The 15,885-nt window shown below is 38.2% G+C and overlaps 1 long non-coding RNA gene across 2 annotated transcripts; it reads left to right on the top strand.

Annotated features, from left to right (window-relative positions):
• Positions 1-2,483: 2,483 nt before the first annotated feature.
• On the top strand, positions 2,484-6,309 carry LOC107129767 (uncharacterized). Of its 2 annotated transcripts, XR_001490862.3 has the most exons (4): positions 2,484-2,650; positions 3,970-4,013; positions 4,639-4,764; positions 6,158-6,309. It is a non-coding gene; the product is annotated as an uncharacterized lncRNA (long non-coding RNA). The 2 variants fall into 2 exon arrangements; XR_012435293.1 differs by lacking the exon at positions 3,970-4,013.
• Positions 6,310-15,885: the final 9,576 nt, after the last annotated feature.

The raw sequence follows: 15,885 nt of genomic DNA, 5'->3' as shown, positions 1-15,885 counted from the left end.
ACCAAGAATACACAATAAAGAAAAGATAGTCTCTTCAACAAATGGTGTTGGAAAAACTGGATATTCATATGCAAAAGAATACATTGGACCCTTATTTTATACCACATGCAAAAATCAACTCAAAATGGCTTAAAGACTAAACATAAGTCCTGGAACTATAATATTCCTAGAAGAATGCATAGGGAAAGAGCTTCATTATATTGGCCTTGGCAAGCATTTCTTAAATATGACATCAAAAGCACAGGCAACAAAAGCAAAAATAGTTAAGTGGAATTACATCAAACAAAAGAGCTTTGCATAGCAAAGGAAACAACAGAGTGAAAAGCAACCTACAGACAGGGATAAATATTTAGAAAGCATACATCTGATAAGGGATTAGTATCTAAAGTGAGTGTGTGTGTGTATATATACGTGTGTGTGTGTGTGTGTGTGTGTGTGTGGCTATTGAGTTGTAGGAGTTCCTACAAAATATACTGGAGAATGTATTTTGTAGGAACTCCTACAACTCAATAGCAAAAAGAGCAAACAACCCAATTAAAAAATGCCCTGAGAACCTGAACAGACATTTGTACAAAGACATACAAATGGCAACAGGTATATGAAACGGTGCTCAGTATCATTAAGCATCAGAAAAATGCAGATCAAAATCACAATGACATATCACTTCACGCCTGTTAGAATGGTCATTATTTAAAAAAACAAAAACAAACAAAAACAGCAAATAACAAGTTTTGGTGAAGTGGTGAAGAAATTATAACCCTATGCACGGTAAAATAGCGCTGCTACTTAAAAAATTGTATGGAGGCTCCTCAGAAAATTAAAAAAGAACTATCATATGATCCAGCAATTCCACTTCTGAATATTTATTCAAACGAGTTAAAATCAGTATCTTGATAAGATATTTACACTTCCATGTTCACTGTGGCATTACTCACTCTATTGAAGATGTGCAGCCAGGTGCAGTGGTTCATGCCTATAATCCCAGCTCTTGGGAGGCCAAGTCAGGAGGGACACTTGAGCCCAAGAGTTGGAGACCAGTTGGGCACCAAGGCACAACCCCATCTCTACAATAAATATTTTTATAAGTTAGCCAGGTGTGGTTGGCATGTGCCGGTAGTCCTAGCTACTCAGGAGGCTGAAGCAGGAGGATTCCCTGAGCCCAGGAGTTTGAGGTTGCAGTGAGCTACGGTCATGCCATTGCACTTTAGCCTGGGTGACAGAGAAAGATCCTGTCTCAAAAAAAAGAACACGTAGAATCAACTGTTGTGGGAAGTCAGGGACCCCGAATGGAGGGACGGACTGAAGCCGCAGCAGAAGAACATAAATTGTGAAGATTTCATGGACACTTATCACTTCCCCAATGAATATCCTTGTGTTTTCCTATGCCTGTCTTTACTTTAATCTCTTAATCCCATCATCTCCTTTGTAAACTGAGGAGGATGAGTGTCACCTCAGGACCCTGTGATTGTATCAACTGCACAAATTGTTTGTAGAGCATGTGTGTTTGAACAATATGAAATTTGGGCATCTTAAAAAAGAACAGGATAACAGCAATGTTCAGGAAACAAGAGAGGTAACTTTGAACTGGCCTCCGCTGAGCTGGATGGAACAGAGCTATATTTCTCCTCTTTCATAAGCAAATAGGAGAAATATCACTGAATTCTTTTTCTCAGCAAGGAACATCCCTGAGAAAGAGAATGCACCCTGAAGGTAGGCTTACAGATGGCCCCTTTTTAAGGCATCCTGTATTTTATGGTCGAAGCGGAAGGGATGAATAAGCCGGGGTCTCCTATAGTGCTCCCAGGCTTATTAGGATGAGAAAATTCCCGCCTAATAAATTATGGTCAGACAGGTTATCTGTTCTCAAACCCTGTTTCCTGGTAAGACAATGGGTGCCCGAAACTTCATTAGCAATTTTAATTTCTCCTCATCCAGTGGTCCTGTGATCTCCCCCTGCCTCCACTTGCTTTGTGATATTGTATTACCTTGTGAAGTATGTGATCTCTGTGACCCACACCCTATTTGTGCACTCCCTCCCCTTTTGAAAATTGCTAATAAAAACTTGCTGGTTTTATGGTTCAGGGAATCTTCCACACTCAGTGCAACTGGAATGGAGATTAGAGGAAAAGAATCATTTCATAGTTTCCCTACATGGCTGATATACTCTCTGACTGACCTCTTGATTCTTCCCTTAGCCTCAGCCGCCAGTGACCTACCCACCTCCCAGTTCCTCACGCCTATGATCTCTTCTCTAAAGAAGGCAGCAACCTGGGGCAGTGTCTCATCAGGACAGCTCAACCTAATTGCTTCCCCTTACCCTATAGGCTCCATAAAATAGTGGAAAAGTAGACTTGCCTTTCTCTCTCTCTCTCTCTCTCTTCTCTTTCTCTCTCTGTCTGCAGCCTCTTGAGCAGCTCCAGTACTCCCTCCTACCTCCCACTTCCATGACTTTGAAGCAACTGTCATTGACATTCTCCCTACAACCCCTGGCCTCAGACAAAAAGGATGCATTTCAAGCTCCTGCAATAACTTGCAGAGCTCCATCCCTGTGTCCTGAGAAATGACCCTGAGTTTCAGCAGCTCAAAAAGACTCCAGTTGGATAGTGAGAAGCCACTGCTTCCTTGCAAGAACCTTCCCAAATTTCTCTAAGTGATTTTCTCGGTGTCTTCTCCTACCTACCCTGGAATAATGGCAACACCTGCATAGGGAAGAAAAAAGACCAAAGCACTCCTTACTTCTATAAATTGCCTTTCTTTAATACATTATCTTAAATTTCTGCTTTTCTGTTTATATAGATTGGATGGTAAGGGTGGTGGCGGCAGGGGGTGGATGTCCACAGACTAATTTAGCCACTTCTTAGTAAGCCCTTTGATTTTCTGTCTCTCTTGAAAATGTGCAGGTACTTTATAATCTATTATTCTCATCTTCCAGGCTTCAGTCAAAATACCACAAAAACAGGAAATTCCCACTGAATATTCAATTAACATATTTATATAGTGATTAGGATAATATATTTAATTTTTTCATATACATGCTGTTACTCTGACATTTATCTTCATTTAGGCAGCAGCTAGCGAGTTCTATGTCTCCAGAAGAGGATAATGCAGAAAAATATACAAGATTATTTTTAAAAAATCAATTTTTTGGCTTTTGGTGTTCAATAACAAATGCCCACGTGTAAGGCAAAAAACTGGGGAGAATAAATGACCAGATAGGGCCATGCTGATGATCCAAGAAACAAACAAAACGTGACAGGTAGAGGCCCATGTAGAAATATGACAGTGACACAGATGAGCTGACCCCATCTCCTTGATGTTATTTGATCTCCCAGAACTTAGAGGCAATCAGAATAATGGGAGTTCCATAAAAAATTAAATTCATGTATAAAAATTAAACTTAGTTATTTGCACAACTAGAGGCTCTTATTTGAAATTGGGGACGAGGCATATTTGCTCACTCCTGTAAACCCAACATGTTGGGAGGCCCAGGGGAGAACTGCTTGAGGCCAGGAGTTCGAGACCAGCCTGGGAAACATAGTGAGACTCCATCTTTACAAAACATGAAAAACTAGCTGGGCATGGTGGCATGCACCTGTGGTCCCAGCTACTCAGGAGGCTAAAACAAGATGATCATTTGAGCACAAGAGGTAGAAACTACAATAAGCCATGATATTACCACTGCACTCCAGTCTGGGTGATAGAGTGAGACTCTGTTTTAAAGAAAAGAAAGAAAATAAACAGACACACACACACACAATTTGGACCTTGATATGGTTTGGCTCTGTGTCCCCACCCATGTCTCTTGTTGAACTGTAATTCCCCGTGTTAGAGGAGGGGCCTGGTGGGAGGTGATTGAATCACAGGAGAAGAATTCCCCCCTTGTTGTTCTCGTGATAGAGTTCTCACAAGACCTGGTTGTTTGAAATTGTGTAGCACCTCCCGCTTTGCTCTCTCTCTTTCTCCTGCTAGCCATGTGAAGACATGCTTGATTCCCCTTCACCTTCACCATGATTGTAAGTTTCCCGAGGCCTCCCCAGAAGTGGAAGCCTGTATAGCCCACAGAACTGTGAGCCTATTAAACCTCTTTTCTTTATCAGTTACCCAGTCTCAGGTATGTCTTTATAGCAGTGTGAAAACAGACTAATACAGATCTGGCATGTATCTATATGATATAAATAAATAAACAAATATGTTTATATAAATATATCATATAAAAATATATCAAGGCTAAGATATGTAGCCTTGTATATAAGATATATATCTTATAAGCTGTATATATATACACACATATATGTGTGTATATATACATTTATACTTAGAAAGTATATATGTATATATGAAAGTATGTATATATACACACACATATACATGTATACATGCACATATATACATATATACTTTCTAAGTATAAAGATAAACACTGTTAATGGTGCTTATCTTTAGGGAGTAGAACGGAGGATAGTAGCGGGGAATATGAACTTTTACTTTCCCCTTGGAAACTTCTGTTAAGTCAAATAGTTTTGTAATTTATTCATTTATTCCACAAAGTATAGATTATTTTGTGAAAATGTAGTTAAGAGTTAACAAGGAACATACTAAAAACAAGCTAGAAAAACTACTTAATGTAATTTTTTCTAGGTTCTAGGAGAGTAACAAAAAGAAGGAAGATTCAGTAGGAAAGGAAAGCAATGAAGAAGCCAAGAAAGAGACAAGGAACCCTGGAAAGAGAGTCAGCAAAGAGAGAAATAGAAACATTAATTTCATGTATGAGTAGCATGAGGTCAAGGGCTTCAAATAGTGTGTCTGTAGCCTCCACCTTTTTAGAGAAACACCGGAAAACTGACGTGAACCTAAAAGGAGACAAACTGGTTAGTGAAGGAACTGGGAGACATATTGACTAAGGAACTACAGCAAGTTCATGTTCAAATGAGATCAGAAGCCTTATAAAGACTGTAGCCACCTGCAAGACCTTCAGATGGCAGAAAATTAGACTAAATTTTGCCCCGGTAGCAAAGAATTAAAACTGAAGAGTAATTAAAAGAAAGTGAATTATATTCTCTAGAAAATTTTCTAAAAATTAGAGACATTAATTTAAAACCAATTCTATACATCTTTCAGAGTACTTGGAAGTGTTGTGAACTATTAATCCTTTGGCTTTGCTTTGGACTTGATGGCAAAAGTAGCTGCATGCAGAAGTAAAACTGTTAAGAATGTCACATAAAACGTGAAGGTGAGCCCAGCATGAAGGAGCAGTCTCTTCCAGTGGTGAGGTACAATCATTCTTATCTTTAATAAGAAAGAAGAAGTCATAGCTGTAACAACATCTAGATGACCAGGGTTGCCTGACTTTAGGAACCCAAGAGAAAAGTTTCTGCATTCATGTATAAAATTTATGCATGAATTTATTATTCAGATAAGAAAAGGTATAGACACAAGGGTACTCCCTTCCTGCCTTCTTTTTTTCTTCCCCTTACTATCACTGTCTACCACTAAGCAACAGTAAGATTTAACTCTGAATATCAACCCTAAACATTTATGTGTTAGCACAAGCTCCCACATATTAGATTTCTGATGGCTAAGAAGTGTTTAGAATAGCTTAGCATGAGAATCAAATGTCAGCATTATTTTAGAATGGCAAAATAATAAGCCAAGAATATTCTAGTCCCAGTTCTCTTCTAAACATTAATCACAAGAAATGAGCCCTTCTAATTATCTTTAATTTAGGAAGAAATTCACAAATGACAGCTGGTTATTTGCAGGTCAGAATCAAGACAGCATGTACTATTTAACAATCTTGAAGCTGGAAAATTAAACTGAAGGAAAAAAGAGAGAATTGATAGAAATCAAATGCGCAGTTGTTTTCTTAGTAGGTATTTGCAGGAGCACTTAATAACTTAATTGCAAAGGTCCTTTTTAAAACCAGAAAGACTATTCACACCTATCTGTTGTGGCATTAAATAGTCATTCAGAGTCTTGGTTAAGTGTTTTCTGTTGGAATCAGAGGCAGCATCAAGAGTTGTCGAATAAGAATCCTAAGAATAACTAGTTGTGACTATTGTTATATATCTTTGTGTAATTATATACACTTTATTGTATATTAACTTGTTTAATCATCACAAGAACATCCTCTTTCCTGAATATCCTCTTTGAATTACAGGTGAAGAAACTGAAGACTGGAAAGGTCAATGTCTTAGCCAGAGCCAAGTGGCTAATTCAGAGTTTAATACACATTTGATCTCAAACCCATAAACATTCCCCTTTCAACGGAGCCTGCCTCTCTGAAATACTGGTTCTGTCATTAATTATTAATTATTGATTAATTTCTCTTGATTTTCATTTTCTCCTATGCAAAATTCTGTTACTGAATTACATGAATTCCAAGACATCTTTCTGATCTAACATTCCATCATTCCTCTATTTAAAAGCTTATGTGAAACCAGAAACAAAGTATGTAATTGTAATGCCAAATTTTTAAACATAGTTGATTATTCCTCCTTGAAAATGTAAATACTACATGAAGAATCAACAAATAAACCATTAGGTCAATATTTATTGAGAGCTGACTCTTCTTCAGAGTGATGCTTGTAATTGACATGGAGGGCAAAATGATATTAAAAAGTAAGATTCCTGCCTTCTTGGAACTCAGAGACAAATGTGGGAAATGGGCAAGTCAAGAAACAATTTCAAAACCATATGTTAAGTCAAGAAACTGGACATGAAAGAAGGGGCATGTAATAGACACCAACAAGTCAGGAAAGGCTCTCTGTCAAGGGAAATGCACTTTGAAGGACAAGAATTTAACCAAGTAAATAAACAGGAGAGAGAAAGATGTTTCATGCAGAGAGAGTTGCAGATATGAGATATGAGAATAAGCTAATAGCCTAATTTGCATACAATAACCATTCAACTCTCAAAATGTACCCTTATTTGCCTAATGTGGCAGAAGTAATCCTAAATAAATCTGTTCTACAGTTGAGCAAAATGATTTTCATAGATGTTAAGCAACATGACTAAGCCATCCCTGTTGTGGCTGATTCCAAAGTACAAATCCTATGCTCTTTTCCTCTAATCATCACCATCTCCCTGTACATTTCTTTCTTGAGACTCAGCTGACCATAAATAATCCTGGTGCAGAACACTGGACAACTAACGCAAAACTGAGTAATTCAAAAGAAAATATATGAATATAAAATCAGCTGAAAAACCATATATGAACCTGCTTTAAACCCATTTCGAAAGCCCTCCTTGAATCTGTTCTGCAGCCATGTATTACAGGCATCGCAAAGAAAGAGATGCTTTTCTGCAAAATGGTAGCTGGAGGAGAATTTTTTCTCCTCTGAGGTTTAAGAGGGCAAGCCATCATGCCCACAGAACTGTAAACATACAATCGGGCTCATTTTGTATAAGCAAAAGCATAATTTTATGTGTGGCTTGGCAATCATGATAATTTATGAATTTATATATTTTAACAAGGTATTACCCACCTATAATTTTTGAACCAAAAAGGTAAAACTTGAGTTTTCCTTACTAATTTTTACATCTCAAGGAAGGAATGATTTCTTCAAATGTCCACTTCATGACATTCACTTCTTAACTGCATGTTTGGTGTATTGAGAAAAACTAAATACCCTTAAGTGTGTGGATTTTATATTTAGCAGGTGTTTCCCCAGACTTGACTGGGTTTGGAAAAGGTGTAGACATATGAGTCACATTCTCAATGATAACAAAAATAAGAACAATACTCCAGAGATTAAGACCCCGAAAGAGAGATGCAGATTTTTCCAAAGTTTGAAGCTATAAAAGCAATTTCTGTCAGAACATGTTAACAACTTTAAAGCAGATGTTAGACAACTGTGCTCTCTAAAGATTCTGACTACCCTGCTTCAAGAAACTGTTCATCTGCTTAATTGTTAAGTCCTTTCTTAGAAAGTTTCAGAGTCTCACCATGTGACATGGCTCCCTCCTCCAACCTCAGATTATGACAAACATATTCAGTTGAATATTTCACCTAGCAGCATTTTTCCATTTTAATGGTATAAGCCATACTTTTGGTGTTTCTCCTAACCCCACTGAAGTGGCCTATGTAGCTATTCTTCTAGAGGAAAAGTTCTCTTTCCAAAAGGAACTCTGATGCTAATTCTTTTGTTTTTAAAGATGAGAAGATAATGTTTTCCACTAAAATAGCAGTAATTTGGTTAAATTTAATTAATTTTGAAAAGTTGTCATAAACAACAAACATTAATCAAAGAGATAAATAAAGACTTAAGGTGGGAAATACGTTCATTCCATAAAACCCTTCATTCAACATTTGTTTAATAAACATTTACTGAGTGCTATGTGCAATGATCTGTAGTAAATGAACACTGAAGAACCAGACAGACATGGACTCTTGAAGTTACAGCCCAAAAGGGATGACTGGTCATTTCTTAAAGTCTACATACACAGAACTTGCAAGAGATGATGTGTAGAAAATAAGTGAGTGCAATGGCAAAGAGGAGTAAGGGGCATCTGCTTGGAGAAGATGATGAGAAAAACTGCCTGTAAAGAAGTGATATTTCCAGCACTTTGAGAGGCTGAGACGGGCTGATCACAAGGTCAGGAGATCGAGACCATCCTGGCTAACACGGTGAAACCCCATCTCTACTAAAAAATACAAAAAACTAGCCGGGCGAGGTGGCGGGCGCCTGTAGTCCCAGCTACTAGGTAGGCTGAGGCAGGAGAATGACGTGAACCCGGGAGGCGGAGCTTGCAGTGAGCCGAGATCCGGCCACAGCACTCCAGCCTGGCGACAGAGCGAGATTCCATCTCAAAAAAAAAAAGAAAAAAGAAAAAAAAAGGTGATATTTGGGCCAAGACCTATAGAATGGGAGAAGAGTGTCCACCTGAAGATTCATGTCAGAGTGTCACTGGTAGGACAAGTCTCTGAGGAGGGAAAGGAGAAGCTGAAAGGAAGCCACCCCAGACAAACACAGATTTTCTCTCTGTTACAAAGGGTGTTACAAAGTCCACCCTTTGTAACAATGAACAGCAACCTTCGCCTAGAGAAAAGGGTGCTGAACCACTCACACTCCCACAGCTGGATGTGCAGCCCCCTTCCTCCTACTCTCTCTTAAGCAGGGTCTCCTTTCAAATGGAAGCCTTAAATGCTGTGTTGTGGTACCTCAGGAAACATCCACCACGCCCTCAGGACTTGTCAGGGAACGTAAATACTGATCCATCTGTAACTCATTTGCTGACCCTTTAGAAAGTAGACCAACAGACAAACTTTCGACTGACGGCTGGTTTGTTTTGTTTTGTTTTGTTTTTAAATCTTACTTATTGGTAACAGAGTCATCAAAAATGCTATGTTTGGGCAGGGGCCTGTGGCAGTTACTTGATGAAATGCAGCAATTGACACTTAGAATCAAAACACCATTTAAAAGCCTTTAGAAAAACACATATGGACATGATAGTCAATAGTTGTCCAAAAAAATGCTTATTCATAAGTTAGTACCAGTCTGAGTTGGATTTAGAGCATTTCAAAACCCTTTGTATTCCAACCGATGTATGACTTATACACTCAACATTGCTGAAGCATCTGTGCCCTATAAACTACTTCTTTGGTATCACAAGTGAAGGTAGATAATAGATATATGAAATAATTCTCAGAGTGCATTTAACTTTTCTTTTTTAACTGGAGACAGTTGCTTGTAGTCTTACCAAAATGTGTTAACATAAGCCAGCAGGGAAAATTAGATAAACCATAATGATAATTACAACTGAATTTATCCATCACGATAATTCTAATGATAATTACTAATCTTGGTGGTAATTCACCCAATGAGAAGAGTCCACCAAGGCTATGCCACTTCAGGATAGAACACCTGATATCAAACTTGGGGACATGAGAAGGATCTCAAAATGCATTTGAGAAGTAGAAATCAGGTGTTACTTCTCTTTCTATTCAAGTCCTCAACATCCATGTCGAGTTTAATCTTTGAATATGAAGTGGGAGAGTGTATATTTTTCTGAAAAGCGTATTAATTTCCATGGTTTTCTCTACATGTTTTTTGGGTTTTTTTTGTTTGTTTGTTTGTTTGTTTTCTTTTTTTTGAGACAGAGTCTCGCTCTGTTGCCCAGGCTGGAGTGCAGTGGTGTGATCTTGGCTCACTGCAACCTCTGCCTCCCAGGTTCACACCATTCTCCTGCCTCAGCCTCCCGAGTAGCTGGGACTACAGGCACCCGCCACCACGCCCAGCTAGTTTTTTGTATTTTTAGTAGAGACAGGGTTTCACCGTTAGCCAGGATGGTCTCGATCTCCGGATCTTGTGATCTGCCCACCTCAGCCTCTCTACGTGTTCTTATCTGTAAAATGGGAAGAGTTAACACATGAAAAGTAGAGCCTGCCCATGAATGAACATATCCACTGACAGATGGCATTCTTCCAGCCACTGTTTTTCACCCTGCTTGCTATTATTATTATTAATAGCAAGTATTTCTCTCTATGATAGTTTTGAAAGGACTCTTACATAGTGTCCCTTAATAAGAAGAAATCCATAACCTAAAACAATGACCCTATTCACATGGCATTTAAGCTAAGAGCCTGAAAGGTCATGTAGGAGATTGGTCAGTGTGGTGGGAGAAATATGGAGAGGGCGCAAACCTTCTGACAGGTCAGACGGCTTTGTGTAGCTTCTGGGGAGAATAAACTGAAGGCAGCTGTTCTCTCACCCTGAGGCAGAGGGCAAGGATTAGGTAAAAGGAAGTGTAGGGGAATTTAGGTACAAGTAAGTAGGTACAGGGGAAATTTAGGCACAAGGAAGTATAGGGGAAACAGGTTTGTTTACTTATGTTAACCAGGAACAGACCTTTGGTAATTATTTATTTTAGGTGCTTTAAATTATGCCTAATCTCTAGGATGACACAAAGCAAAGTCACCCTCGCTTTCAGGATTACAGAAAATCAAGAATTACCGTCACTTGTAAAAGGCTCAAACTTTTAAGTGATTAAGCTGGGGTTCAAGTTCAGGCCTCACTCGCTCTTAAAGCTGTGCTTTTTCTAGCTCAACAAGCACTGTCATAAGTAGTTACCTCCTTACTTTTTCTTAATTGTGCCCTTCCTTTCCCCGACTTTGTCATGGCCAAGTTCAAGCCCTTATCGTGACTCATTGAAGCATTAAAAATGGTTCCAGATTTGCCCCCTTCAAATACACCCTACATATTGCCACCAGAGTTATGTAACAGCAATGCAGATTTAACTGTGACTACTTTTCTTATGTCAACAAATCACTTCAATTACGTGCCAAGCTTTCATCCCAGCCTGTGAAACCTCCATGACATCTGCCTGAACTTCGACAAATCCACATCTCATGTTTTAATTTCTGGTAATATAAAACTACATTTGGTTCCCCAGGCACACCCTATTATTCATTCTGCACTGCATTTTTGTTCTCTTTTAGTGGAATAAAAGAGAGTTTTAGACACAAACATGTGTGACCAGGTTTGGGGTGGAGAAAAGGTGATGACTTCCATGACTAAAAATCACCTCGGGCATTTCTCCTCCAGAAATGCTGGCCACCTCTTATTCCTCAAGCTGAATAAGAAGAATCTCTTTCAAACTCACAGCGCCCTATGCCTACTTCTCTTATTATTATGAAATGTTCTATACATATTTATATTTCATTTAGCTTTGTTTCTCCAGTACTTGGTAATAATAGAAATTTAGTAAAAAAATTGTTGAAATAAACTGAACCAACTTGCCCAAGAATAATACCTAAGAAATAGAAGAATCAGTACTTAATCTATGTGGTTAAAGATTCAATTGCAAGTCCTTCAATTCAAGTCCTTCTTGAAACATAATATGGAACAGAAGAGCTAGATCACGCCCTTTCATAAGCCTATGGTAATTGTTATCTTGGGAGCAAATAATAGAGAAATATTTGTAAACATGTGATGAACCGTTAGTATCAATATGTTGTAACTCTCTGCTAATTTCTAGTATGGATCAGTGTATTTCCGAAGTGTCTGAAATACAGCACCAAAGTTTGCATCTAAATGAAATATGTTCATACCAACAATGCCCTTTAGTAATCTTATAATTACTGCATTGCCTGGTACTGTTTGCAGACATTCAGTTATTAAATACAGATTTAGATGCAAGGAAGGAAATCACAATTTTTCTTGTTTTGCTCTCTACTGAGAAGTAATTGAAGACTTAAATAGAAAACAAAGCATGAAAGACCTTCCACAAACCAAAAGTTAAACATACATTAAATGATCATTATCTTTTATCTTAGGAAAATTATGAAAATGGAGAATATTTTATCTACTACCTATAAGGGGTGAACATATATATTAAATATTAAAAGAAAGAATTTCAAATCAACTCCTTGAGACTGATATTGCCTCCTCGCTGGATTTCAAATTAAAATAATTTCCCCTATTGAAAGAAATGCCTCCCTTTCTTTCACTGGATCCCCTCTTTCATTTACCTCTTGGATGTGAGTGTCTCTTGGATGCAAAAGAGACTTTGGCTCTTTTAACCTCTTTTGTATTCTGTAGATTTCATCAAGGAACTTCACTTCAATTAACACTCAGAACCAGATTACTACCAAGTTCATGACTTCGACCCGTTCGTCTCTTCTGCCCTCCATCCTTTTACAAATATCTTGTAGACATTTGCAGGTGGCTATACAGGAATTACCTTAACCTCAGCATATCTGACGAACCTGGTCATCTTCTGCACAAAACTTAGTCCTTAAACACACATTCCTTATTCTGGTAAATAACACCACCCAGTTTGCATCTAGCTTTCCCCTGCTCTCTCCCCTTCATCCAGTTTTTACCTAGTCATGTTGATTGTTCTTCCTAAACATCGCTTAATGTGGCTCCTCCTCTTTCACCCCATTGTAATTCCTTAATTAAAACATCCGTCATTTCTCACTGCATAATTGCAACAACTGGTTTTCCAGCCTCCAGTTTCTTTTCCAATCATACTTTTATTCCACTGTCAGAGACATATTTCTATACTGACAGTCTGATCACATGACTCTCCTGATTGAAATATTTCAATGTACTTCTACCTACAGGAAAGAAAATTCAAACATGACTTTTGTAATATGACTTACCTCTCAGTAACAGGTCATCTTCCATCCCCAATGTCTTTGCCTTTTTCATTTGACCTGGCATGGGTCATGTTATGCCCTCTGCAAAATTATCCTTCTCTTTTCTTCCTCTCTCGCCTTCTATTATTCTCTACCCTGTATCTTTCTGGAGAAATATACTCATCCTTCAATCTTGGCTGAAATGTAACTCTTCCTTGGAATCCTTCTGTGGTTCCCCTAAGCCCTTTCTGCCAAAGCTGTGAACACAGAAGCATCAGAGTTCTTCTTAGAGCTGGTTGGTAGTGCCGAATCTCAGGTGTGCCCCAGATCTACTGGGTCCCATCCCACCCCAGGTGGTTTTTATGGATGTTAAAGTTTAAGAAGCCCTGTGGGCAGCTATTTCTACTCCCCAAACCCCAGCAGTATCAGCAGCACCTGGGAACTTGCTGAAACTGTAAATCACAATCTGATAAAAGACTTGTATTCAGAATATATAAAGGATTCTCAAAACTCAATTTTGAGCAAACAACCAACCAATTTTTTTTAACAGGCAAAATATTTGAACAGACACTTCACCAAAGAAGAGGTACACATGGCAAATAAGCAACTGAACAGATGCTCAACACCATTTGTCACTAGGAAAACTACTGGGAAGTGTAACTACCTATCAGAATAGAAATAACAACAAAACCTGACAATATTCACTGCTGCTAGCAAGAGTGCGAAGCAACTGGAACTATCAAACGTGGCTGGAGGAAATGCAAGATGGTGTAGCCACTTTGGAAAACAGTCTGTCAGTTTCTAACAACGTTAAACACACACTTAGTACTCAGTATTTACCCAAGTGGAAGAAAAAAATTATATTCTGGCCAGGCACATTGGCTCACACCTGTAATCACAGCACTTTGGAAGGCTGAGTTGGGCAGATTACTTGAGGTCAGGAGTTCAAGACCAGCCTGGCCAACATGGCAAAACCCCGTCTCTACTAAAAATACAAAAAACTAGCCAGGCACAGTGGTGTACCCCTGTAATCCCAGCTACTTGGGAGGCTAAGGCAGGAGAATCTCTTGAACCCAGGAGGCAGAGGTTGCAGTGAGCCCAAATCTTGCCACTGCACTCCAGCCTGGGCAACAGAGCAAGACTCTGTCTCTAAAAGAAAAGAAAAGAAAAACAAACAAATGTTATATTCTGACAAAAACAATGTAGATAAATGTTTATGACAGTTTTATTTGTATTCTCCAAAAACTCAAACCAACCTAAATGTCTAAATGTCCTTTAACTAATGAATGAAAAAGCTAACTGTGTTTCATTTACACAATGAAATGCTACTCAGCCAAAAAAAAAAAAAAAAAAAAAAAAAAAGGAATGAACCATGGACGTGCACAGGAATATAGATAAACCTCAAAAGTATCATGCCAAGTGAAAGAAGTCAAACTTAAAGGCTGCATACTATATGATTATTTTTATATGACATTCTGGAAAAGGGAGAACTATGGGAATAAAGCACAGGTTCATAGTTGTCAGACTCATGATATGGGGAGGAAATGACTACAAAGGAACATGGGAGAATTTTAAAGAGTGATTGAACTGTTCTACATCTTGCTTTTAGTGGCAGGGTAATTATATAATCTTTCATTTGTCAAAACTCACATAACTGTACACTAACATGGGTGAATTTAATGTATGCAAATGATACTTTAATAGGAAAATTAAAAACATTGATTATACAAAATACTGTAATCCATTCATTCTAAAGCAATTTATTTACATTTTAACACTTCTGAAATTGTGAGTCATCTTATAATCAATGGCAATTAACATCAGGTCATGGTTCCAATGGGCAGCGTTTCTTCCCAGTGAAACAAAAGATAATTGTATATCTCATAAACAGTGTTGTTGATTTGATGAAATATGGTATGCACATGTACTTTCTCTGGTTAGTTAAGTTACACACACTTATTTCCGAAATTGTATAAAATACAAGCCAGGCCCAACCAAATCTAGCAGCACATCAAAAAGCTTATCCACCTTGATCAAGTGGACTTCATCCCTAGGATGCAAGGCTGGTTCAACATACGCAAATCAATAAACGTAATCCAGCATATAAACAGAACCAAGGACAAAAACCGCATGATTATCTCAATAGATGCAGAAAAGGCCTTTGACAAAATTCAACAGCCCTTCATGCTAAAAACGCTCAATAAATTCGGTATTGATGGAATGTATCTCAAAATAATAAGAGCTATTTATGACAAACCCACAGGCAATATCATAATGAATGGGCAAAAACTGGAAAAATTCCCCTTGAAAACTGGCACAAGACAGGGATGCCCTCTCTCACCACTCCTATTCAACACAGTGTTGGAAGTTCTGGCCAGGGCAATCAGTCAGGGGAAAGAAATAAAGGGTATTCAATTAGGAAAAGAGGAAGTCAAATTGTCCCTGTTTGCAGATGACATGATTGTATATTTAGAAAACCCCATCATCTCAGCCCAAAATCTCCTTAAGCTGATAAGCAACTTCAGCAAAGTCTCAGGATACAAAATCAATGTGCAAAAGTCACTGGCATTCTTATACACCAATAACAGACAAACAGAGAACCAAATCATGTGTGAACTCCCATTCACAATTGCTTCAAAGAGAATAAAATACCTAGGAATCCAACTTACAAGGGATGTAAAGGACCTCTTCAAGGAGAACTGTAAACCACTGCTCAATGAAATAAAAGAGGACACAAACAAATGGAAGAACATTCCATGCTCATGGATAGGAAGAAACAATATTGTGAAAATGGCCATACTGAC

The sequence above is a fragment of the Macaca fascicularis genome, chromosome 5 (assembly GCF_037993035.2).
Source record: "Macaca fascicularis isolate 582-1 chromosome 5, T2T-MFA8v1.1".
In the NCBI taxonomy this organism is placed as follows: domain Eukaryota; kingdom Metazoa; phylum Chordata; class Mammalia; order Primates; family Cercopithecidae; genus Macaca; species Macaca fascicularis.
Note: the sequence above shows the minus strand (reverse complement) of the source record. Positions and strands in the feature narration are given on the sequence as shown.